The sequence below is a fragment of the Gymnoscopelus braueri genome (assembly GCF_963280865.1).
Source record: "Gymnoscopelus braueri genome assembly, chromosome: 6".
In the NCBI taxonomy this organism is placed as follows: Eukaryota; Metazoa; Chordata; class Actinopteri; order Myctophiformes; family Myctophidae; genus Gymnoscopelus; species Gymnoscopelus braueri.
Genome location: NC_137607.1, coordinates 58,009,429 through 58,020,563, shown reverse-complemented (window position 1 = coordinate 58,020,563; position 11,135 = coordinate 58,009,429).

The window sequence follows — 11,135 nt, the reverse complement described above, 5'->3', positions numbered from 1 at the left end:
GATCCAGTGGCGTGCAGAGGGGAAGTGACAGTGAGGAACAGCCAGCTTTAACCAACAAACCTTCATACTGTATGCAGAGCAGAGCAGGACCTGGAGTGAGACGGTGAACGGAGGTGGCTACAGTGTTGCATGCGCAAGCCAACTCGTAGGCAGGCTAATAACCTGCCTCTGTTGTAAGTACCGGCCTAAGCAACACTGGCCCACTTGGCTGCCTGTGCCCTCTGTGCCAGATACCCCCCCCCCCCCCCCTGTAGTGCTGATGGTCTACAGAACTACAGATAGTGGATGGAACAGTGTAAACACAGCCTAACTGGACACAGCTCCAGTATTTTGCCCACAGGCTACATCTAGCTATAGGTGAGCTGTGTTTTACGATTCATCCCATAGTAAAATGCTCTGTTCATTTAAGCCTGAGAGTGTAGAGTTAGTTGAACACTTTATTCATTTTCATATGGCTTTTCATGTGAGAAAATGTACAGAATCAAGTGAATTTACAGTTGATATTCTCTCTCTCTCTCGCTCTCTCTCTCTCTCTCTCTCTCTCTCTCTCTCTCTCTCTCTCTCTCTCTCTCTCTCTCTCTTGTGCACAGCTGTAAGCGGGAGAGAGAGCTTGCTAAAGCACAGAAGGAGCTCAACCTATCTGAGCACCAGCTCAAGACTAAGTGCCCAACAAGATGGGGTCTAGCTATGGTCCACAGGGTCCTTGAACAGCAAGGGGCCATTACACGTGTTCTCGCCCAGAACACAGAGCGGAAGTCTGCTAGACATAATATTCTGTCATGGTATGACATTCAGATCCTTGAGGTAATCGACAAGACACTCACCCCGCTGGCAGAATTGACAGATGCCCTCTCAGGAGAGCAATATGTTAGTGTCTCCTCTGTGAAGCCATGTCCTCCACCTCACCAGGAGGGCGACACTGAACTGACACACTCGATTAAATCAAAGATCCTGCCGCTGCAGCTGTACCTGAAGAGCAAGATGTTGAAATGGAGCTAAGCTCATATCTGCTCACAAGAAACATCGACAGGGAGGAGGACCCCTTAAAGTGGTGGAATGAAAACAAGGGACAATATCCAAGATTGTCCATGGTGGTCAGGAAATACCTTTGTATTACTGCGGCCAGTAACCCATCAGAAAGGGTAGAATATAGACTGTCATTTTACGCAGACAATTTACTGTTTTGTGTAAACAACCGGTTTCCTGTCTTCCATCCATTCTCCCAATTCTGAAGAAATGCGTCTCCTTCTTGGGATACAAACTCAACCCCCAGAAGAGCGAGTGTTTCCCGGTAAACCCTGCTACTTTACAATATGTGGGGCGGCAGTGGCTCAGGGGTGGAGTGGCCGGGTAGAGTGAACTGGAAAACCGCATGGTTCCCAGTTCGATCCCGGGCTGGGGCGCTCCCCTAGAGCTAGTGTCGAAGTGTCCTTGAGCAAGACGCTGAACCCCTAATTGCTCCCGATGAGCAGGTTGGTGCCTTGCATGGTTTCCTCCGCCATCGGTGTATGAATGTGTGTGTGAATGGGTTAATGGCACAATCAATGTAAAGCGCTTTGGATAAAAGCGCTATATAAATGCACCATTTACCATTTACCATTTTACAACTCCAGCAGACAGACTTACCTTTCAATCTTGGTCGGTCTGGTTTAAAGTACCTCTGAGTGAACGTGACTCGTTCCGTAATTTAATCTCTCTTCTCTTAGCAAGTTTTACCCCCCTTTTATGAAAATTAAGTCTGATTTCCAGAAATGGGTCTGCCTGCCACTATCACTTATCGGGAGAATCAATGCGATCAAAATGTATTCTTTACCCAAATTTTTGGTAAAGATGTAACGTCAGGTGAAAATCACCCAATCACGGTGACCACCCTGCATGGGCCCACTGTTGGCTCGTTACGCCACTGCAGGAATCCAACATGACATCATGGATTTGATGGTGTTGAAAGTGCAGAATCTTCCTCCCAGTGGCCACCTTGCTGTCCTAAAGGTGCCTTAAATTGGAAATGTATATCCAAATCAGAAGTAATACATACATAGCATAAATCTTTTACATTTCAAAAATTAAAATAGACACACGGAACAGACAGATACGTCTGTAGACTACACACACTGTTGAACTTACACACCCATGTTGTTGTTCACTCACATATATTTTGGTTCATATGCAAATTTTGCAGTGCAGTGCAATGCAATATAACCCATTTTTTATAGATTGATGAAATGGCCATCAAGAAGGAACTGCAGTATGACCAAGGGAGCAAAATGTTTTTTTTGGAACAGTAACCTTGCATGCATGCATTTACTGTTTGCCTTTGTGCGTAAATATGACCTACCGTGTTTAGGGCCCTGCACAGCGTTGCCAGATGTACGATAATCGTATGTGTACGATAATTTAGGCCTCTGTACGATGTACGATCAACAATTCTAAAAAGCCCCAAATGTACGATAATTTCGACCTTCCCAATGAAATTTGCCGGAGCGCTGTATTAAAAAAAAACAAACATGTTATTGAACACACAGATCCGTTTCCGAGCTAGACCGGATGCAAACTGCAAAGCGAAATGACCCCAGGTTACCTTGAAACCGGGCCCAACCTCGAATCTGCCATGAACACCCACACATATGGAAGTCCATAGGTCCAAAAATGTAATAATAAATACCACAATGAAATAAATAATAAACACAATGATATAAATACAAAATACAATTAAATAAATAAAAAATACAATTAAATAAATAAATGTATTTATTTATTGTGTATTTTTTTTAATATCATTGGGTTTTCTATTTATTTCTTTGTGGTTCTTATTTATTTCATTGTAACTTTTAATGTCAACCTATATATATTACATGATGCCACTTTTAGCTATTTAATCAAGTCCATTGGTCCAAAAATAATAAAAAAAATATCGCAATGAAATTAATAAAATCCACAATGAATTAGATAAAAAACACATGATATAAATAAAAATACAATTAAATAAATAAAAAATACAATTGAATAAATACATTTATTTATTTATTCTGTAATGTATTTTATTTTATTGCATTTTATATTTATTTCACATGATGCCACTTTTAGCTATTTCATAAGGTACATTGGTCCAAAAATGTTATACCAAATACCACAATGAAATATATAAAACACACAATGAAATAAATAAAAAACACAATGATATAAATAAAAAAATACAATTAAATAAAAATATATATATATTTTATTGCATTTTTTTTTCATTTAATTGCATTTTTTATTAATTTCATCGTGACTTTTATTTATTTCATCTTGGTATTTAATTTAATGGGTTTTTGTATTTCATGCTGTCTTTTCATAATAATGGCTTCTTTAACAGGATAATGGTTTGACATCGCAGTCTGTCAATCAACAGGAACGGGGCGGGACCATGGGCGGGGTCAGCTTTTTACACTCATTCAGACCAAAGCAACAGATCGCTGAGAAGCCGATTACATTAGTCCTTGGGTCAAGACCCCAAATTTCACATACTGGTACCATCTGGGTGGGCAAACCCTATACATCCCTAGATCCCTAGATTTTGATATGACGCTGAATGGTAGCTTTATAGTGTTTATCACCTCTTAAAGTAGGCCCTAATAGACAATACCTTATTCAATTAAAAAAATATATAGCTTTAAATTGAAGGATCACAGGAACACATTTCTGTATACAGTATTTGACAATGTTGTTGAATTCTGAAGTTAATTGTATGCCTATATTGGACCTGCTTTTCAGAATCCAGAGATTCTGATGTGTGAATGTTGAGACTTACTATTATTTATCAGAGATTTATCAGGATTTTTTTGTTTTTAAATGTTTTAAATTAAAAATAAAATGAATTGAATTTTTTTTTTAAATATATATTTAATTTATAATAAATGAACAAATTGGAATCGGACAACTCTGGGTCTTGCTGTAAAATTCCACTGTAAGCACCAGCCCAGCTCAGTGGTTAGAGTGTCCGCCGTGAGACTGGGAGGTCGGGGTTCGATCCCCGGCCGGGTCATACCAAAGACTATTAATGGGACCCAGTGCCTCCCTGATTGGCACTCAGCATCGATGGTTGGATTGGGGTAAGTCGTGTCCAGGGGTCCAGGGGATGTGCTTGTACATCAAGCTGCCTTACGCTAAGGTAACAGGCTCCTGCCCTATGGGCCTCAGGGCTCTGCAAGGCTTACTTATAAGCATGGTATCTCAGATCTGGTTCAGAACCTGTATGGAACTGTCACTGAAATCCTACAATTTGGGACTATACACAGTTGGATAATGTTGATCTTGTGGTCTTCACAGCCAATGGTCACCACACGAATCATGCCATAGCCAGTCAGTTTGTGCAGAATCTAGCAGATATCCTCTTCACTGGAGGAGCCACTCCTGGTACTAAAACTACCCCCGTCCTCGTACCTCGAAGCGGGGAAACTTTGTCTAGCTGATAAGAGAGATTGAGCATTATACAGGCCCCAATAAGATGTCTCTATATACCAGCTCTAAAACAAGTACCAAGAACTGATGCTATCCAAGATGCCATCAACCACAGTGTTTCAAGAGCACAGAAGGAGGACACTGCTTGGCTCTGTCAGCTCCACTCTTCCCCTGGGCTGGTTGGCCTATAATGTTGTGCAAGATCACAATGGTGATGAAGCTGAAAACAATAAGTGTCTTTGTCCGCTGCTTGACTTGCCCCCCTGCCCATCCTGATACAGTGCTCAGTACCACTGCCTACTTAAGATACATCACTGAGCTACAGTCATATAACGTTTGACATGCAGCTGTATGGTCGCTTGCCTGATCTAGTGGAGTGATCCACAGCGATGGTCATCAGTGGTGCTCAGACCTGGGATGATGCACACTCTAATGTCTTTTGTCAGCTTAACCCGATAACAGATTGATTCAACAGCTGTGGAGGTGGAGGAGCTAGTAGGTGTGTCATTTGGAGTCCATCTTTAATGGAAAGGCCTGGCCCAAGGCTGTGCCTTCTGCATGGTAGTGTCTGTTCTTCTTCAAGACTTCTTAGAGGAGGGAGAAAAGACTCATGAGTAGATAATGGTATTCCTGGAGAAAGCGAGAGAGCACCCCACAGGCTATAGCTATGGGTGGATTGCTTCATCAGGGGAGCAAGAAAAGAATGGAGCTCTCGCCCTCTTTGACTACGAACTCGGCCCGGTCCCTTCAGAATCAGCTTTATTGTCACATCACAGGTTTACAGAAGTAAAAAAGTGGGTGAAATTTGTTTTTGTGCATAGTTCCCATCATATTATTTCCATAGAAAAAAAGAAAGGGAAGAAAAAGAAGGGGGTGGGGGTGCAAGGGGGAAAGGAGATCAATCAAATAAACAAATTATCTACATATTTGCACATACCTATATCACGTACCTGAGATAAGATATAATGTCATGTAAGCAGAGACAAACAGTTCACACACATTCCCACTGCAAATGAGAGAGGTGCCTCTTTTTCCAGTGTACAGATTGTCTATCAGTGATATATATATTAATGTATTCGGCTGTTTGCTTGCTTACAACAATAATATCTATCTCTTCCTATGACATAGCTGTCCTGTGGTTGCAAAACAAACCACACTAGACCCCAGGGTTCTCACAGACATTACTAATTTACCCTCAGAAAATAAAACAATTATGTATAACAAAACATTTTAAAACATAAAATAAAGACAAAAACAAACCATATATATCTGGATACCCTCTGAACCTGCTTATTTTTTTTGGTTACCAACTTTATTTTTATTTTTTTTAAAGCTTTTCAGAGGGGAGAGACATTACATCACATCACTATGTATGGGCAAACAGTTCACACAACATCACACACTAGCATAAAAAAGCATATCTTTTCAGTACATAGATCAGTCAGTGATCATTAATGTATTCATGTACTCTATAGTTTGCCTGCTAGAAATAGGGATATTCTCTTCCTCTGATCTGGTGGTCATGTGATTGTAAAACAACCCAGGCCGCTTCTTAACCCCTTCACCAGACCCCCGGGTTTGCATAGGCATTAAAGGAAAGGAAAACCCACGATGTATATATAACACAATATTTTTTAAATAATACAATTAAATGAAATGAAAACCAAAACAAATCATAATTATGTTGTTGAATACCCTCTAATTCTGCTTATGGAAAAAAAACTGGGGAAAAAAGAAAAGAAAGTAAAAACAAACATGCTTGAACCTCCTTATTGAACATTCAATTTAAAATGTTCATTCTCTGATACCGATATACAGGTGTTCAACCTGGAGTACAGATTTAACCTTCAGGGCCGCTGTAAGTAATGTTTAACACTGGCATTCTCTATCTCAGGGGTCCCCATCCTTTTAGGACCAAAGGACCCCCTCCACAATTTTGTAAACTTCCGCGGACCCAGTGCCCCATCAAATATTCATTCGTATTATTCATTATTAACCACCCCCAATGTATATATAGTTTTACGGTCTTTATACTTGCATATAATCAAGTTGAAGTAACTGATTACATATTTTTTCATTATTAACCCACATTGAATGCTATTTGAGTTTACTGTCTTTATTCTTGCATGATGGGGATATCTGATATTGTTGTCCTGTAATCTGTTTTTTTCTTTCTTTTTTCAATTTAGCTTATTAATCAAGCCAAGCATATAATTTGTCTGTAAGCACTGTCACGTTTTTAAACCTGAGCATACTGATACTGTCATTTTTTGGGTCATTTTTATTGCTGAACATCCCTCCCAAAAAGTATAGTAGCAACTATTCGCACCTTTCAGGTGGATGAAGTGTATCTGTAACTGGTCATTGTAGCCTTATTTAAATTGTAAGAGCCATTTACACTGCTGACCACCTCGTTGACACCTTATTGTGGCAACTTCTCTCTCTCTCTCTCTCTCTCTCTCTCTCTCTCTCTCTCTCGCTCTCTCGCTCTCTCTCTCTCTGATCTATTTACTAAATGTGTGAAGAAAAAAAAACATCAACAAGTAAGTAGGCTATCATTTTTGTGAGGGAGGAAATCGCGGGGGGGTCCGCGAAAAACAACTATCTAATCTAAAGTAAACATCACATCCCTCAAGTCATTCTCATTCAAATATGCCATAACTTTTACTTCAATAATAGGCCTACTTTATCTACAGATAAAAACACTAGTGATATTCAGTGGGATTTAAAAATGGCGGAGCTGGCTTCAGTCTCCTATGTTTACAGACAGACCAAAGTAATCCAGAGCCAGGGATTACCCAATCAGCAAATAGGTCCCGCCCTATGGTCCCGCCCCGTTCCTGTTGATTGACAGACGGCGATGTCAAACCATGATTCGGTAAATGGAAGCCATTCTTTTGAAAAGACAGCATTAAATAAAAAACCCATTTAATAAATACCAAAAATAAATAAATAAAAAGCACAATTAAATGAAAAACACTAAAAAATAAATAAATGTATTTATTTATTTATTTGCATTTTTTTATTTATATCATTATGTTTTTTATATATTTCATTGTGGTATTTGTTATAACATTTTTGGACCAATGTACCTTATGAAATAGCTAAAAGTGGCAACATGTAATATATATAGGTTGACATTAAAAGTCACAATGAAATACATATAAAACGCAATAAAATAGAAAACATTACACAATAAATAAATACATTTATGTATTTAATTGTATTTTTTATTTATTTAATTGTATTTTTATTTATATCATTGTGTTTTTTATCTAATTCATTGTGGATTTTATTCATTTCATTGCGATATTTATTTTTTTATTTTTGGACCTATGGACTTGATTAAATAGCTAAAAGTGGCATCATGTAATATATATAGGTTGACATTAAAAGTTACAATGAAATAAATAAGAACCACAAAGAAATAAATAGAAAACCCAATGATATAAAAAAAAAATACACAATAAATAAATACATTTATTTATTTCATTGTATTTTTTTATTTATTTCATTGTATTTTGTATTTATATCATTGTGTGTATTATTTATTTCATTGTGATATTTATTATTTAATTTTTGGACCTATGGACTTCCACACAGGTTTATCTACACACTCAGTGTGTAGATAAACCTACCCACAAGTTCAACCATACCCTCGACCTTGTTTTGGTCTATGGTATTGAAATTGAACATCTCATAGTCTTTCCATATAATGAGAACCTTTCCGACCACTATTTAATAACTTTTGATTTTACATTAATTGATTACTCACCATTGGACAAAAATGTCTTTGGTAGAAATCTATCTGATAGTGCTGTGGGCAAATTTAAGGAAGCAATACCATCAGCCATCAACTCAGTATATTCCAACTAGGCTTGGGCGATATAGAGACCGCGATTTTCGGTATTACCGACCAATTAAAAAAAGTATAAGAGCCACAGCACAGTATTGTCTGCATGAATGCGATGCGATATAAACATTTTTATAAACATTTTTAAAATAACGAAACAAGCCAAGGACAAAATGTATGATGTACCAACAAGGTAACAACATTTATTAGTCTACACATGGAACCTCAGTTCAAAAACAGTGCATAAATCCTGAGTGCAAAATACTGTGTGGGTATTAAACTAAAGTAGACATCCTCTTGTAAACATTAAACAATTAATTAAATGACCTTAGGCTTAGAGTGCAAATACAGTAACTTATACTGTAGCCTTAGTGCAAGAAGAGCATGACAACAAAACAAACTGCTATCTCTGTTTAGCAAAATAATACAACAATATAAAATACAGTTGTCATTGGCAGTGCAATAATGAAAACATTCATCGCAACATTATCTTCATTCAGCCTAGCCCTAGACTCACGTTACCAAAATCACGAAATTCTGGCTACTTAAAATAAAATAAAAAGCTGAGCTTTAGTAGGCTGCCTGCAACAGGCTCTTCTCCAGCCTACATTTAACAAAATGACAAAATAGAATAAACAAAAATACAGTTGCAGGGACACTTTACTCACTTTGGCTAATAATAATAATAAAAAACTTAAATAGGCCAAATACAAACACAAAAGGCCGCTCATCTTAAAATAACGGGGGAGCTGAGCTGAGGCTTTTCCTACTTCTTGCGTTTAAGGTTTGTCGCCAGAAAAACAAGCATATTTACCATTTCTGGCTTGAGCAGAGAACGCGATGGGGTAACAATATTCCCTGCCCACCACATTAGCGGATCATCGTCTCCGTTGACCACATCCTCATGACCATATTATTTGGTCAACTCCTCAGCTGCTCGCTCCTCCACGGTGCCAAGTGTGCGGTCTGCACCCGTTACCTTCTGAAGGAGACTGCCCAAAGTCTTTTTTGTCTTTTTTGGGGGGTCTGTGGAACTTCGTCTCCTGCCTCGCCTCCAGCTTCCTCACCTGGGTCTTGCCCTACAGTTGTTGTGCCAGTTGCAGCTGCTCCTCCATCTTCTTCTCGCCGCTTCTTCTCTTCTGCTTGCCTCTCCAGACTCACCATCTCTGTCTCCAACAGCAGCTTTGTGTCCTCCAAAGCGGCGTCACTGCTCTCATAACCCCCACGATACCGAGGATCAAGGAATGTGCATTTGCGGGTAAACTCCTGCACGTTTAAGCCATATTTGGCCTCCAGTTTGGCCAGGATTCCCTGCTTTATGGTCTTTGTTAACGGGAGATCATCTTCTTTTATTTTGAGCACATCATCTTTGCATAACCGGAGCATGGGAAGGAGAGCAGAGCTGGTCATGTAATCTTCGGCTGATAAAATATCAGTGAAGTCTCCGACTGGTTTCAGTGCCTTGTAAACAGCCGTTAGGACGTCAAAGTCTGACCAGTTGAGTTTCAGCTGGGTTCTTCTGTCAGCTGCCAGGACGTGTATGATCGACTCGGCGTGCTTCAGGAAGCGCTCGATCATAGCAAGTTTAGAACCCCAGCGTGTGGCACAGTCCTGTCAATAATAAATAAAAATACATTTTAACATTTTAATACATTTAGCCTAGTTAGTCATCACGGCCGAATAGGAAATATTACATGTACATGTACATTACATTACATTACATTACATTACATTACAGTCATTTAGCAGACGCTTTTATCCAAAGCGACTTACACATGGAATAGTGTAATCAATTTAACAGATTATTAGACTTTTTGGGGATATATATATATACATTTTTATAAGCCTATTACCGTTTTTAGATCTTGTGTCTTTTTAGCCCCCCCTTCCTGCTGTTGCTTGTAAAGTTCTCTCCTACGGTTCTAGCTGTGTGAAAAGGCCGCGGTGATGCTACGGACGTTGGCCAGTCGATCCAATACTGGCCTTTTCTGCTCTGCCACTGTGTTGGTAACAGCTAAATTTAGGTTGTGACCGAAGCAATTTATCCATGGCCAATGTAGATGATCCGTTGGCGGCCTTGATGTTTGCACCATTGTCTGTAGTTATGGCAGAAAGTTTTCCTTCATCAAGCTGCCAATTATCCAGTGCCTCTCTGAGTGCATTTGCGAGATTCTCCGCCGTATGGTTTTCTGGTAGGTAGCTGGTCTGGAGACATCGGGACTCGAGTTTCCACTCACTTGTAATTGCGTGGAGAAGACATGTACGGCGCCATATTTCTGGCAGACCACATATCAGTTGTTAACGCGTAGCTGTCTACTCCCGCCAACAGCTCTTCAACCTCACATTTGACTTCTTTGTACAATCCCGGAATTGCATCTTTTGAAAAGTGTACATCCAGGCAGTTCGTACTGGGGATCAAGTGTTGTTAGTAGATCATTGAATGACTGTTTCTCCACTGTGTAGAAAGGCACCATCTCTTTGACCAGGTACCTGGTCACAGCACGGGTGCATGTTTTCCACCACTGACTATCCCGGTTGTATTTTTTCACTTTAGCAAAAGCACTAGGAACTGATGGCTGTACAAGTTTAGATCTTGCTTGGACCTTCGGGAGCCTGTTAAATTCACGGCATGATTCTTCTCCAGGTGACATTGCAAATTGCTCGTATTTCCTCCTTTCGCTTTGACATCTCTCATGCAAAGCTTGCACACAACCACATCGGGATTATCTGGTTCTCCTTTTTCATTCGGCTGGAAACCGTAATGCTGCCAAACAGAAGCATTTCCAGCAGTTTTTTTAGACACCAATTTACTAGGACTTGTTTCTCTCCCCGCCATCATGTT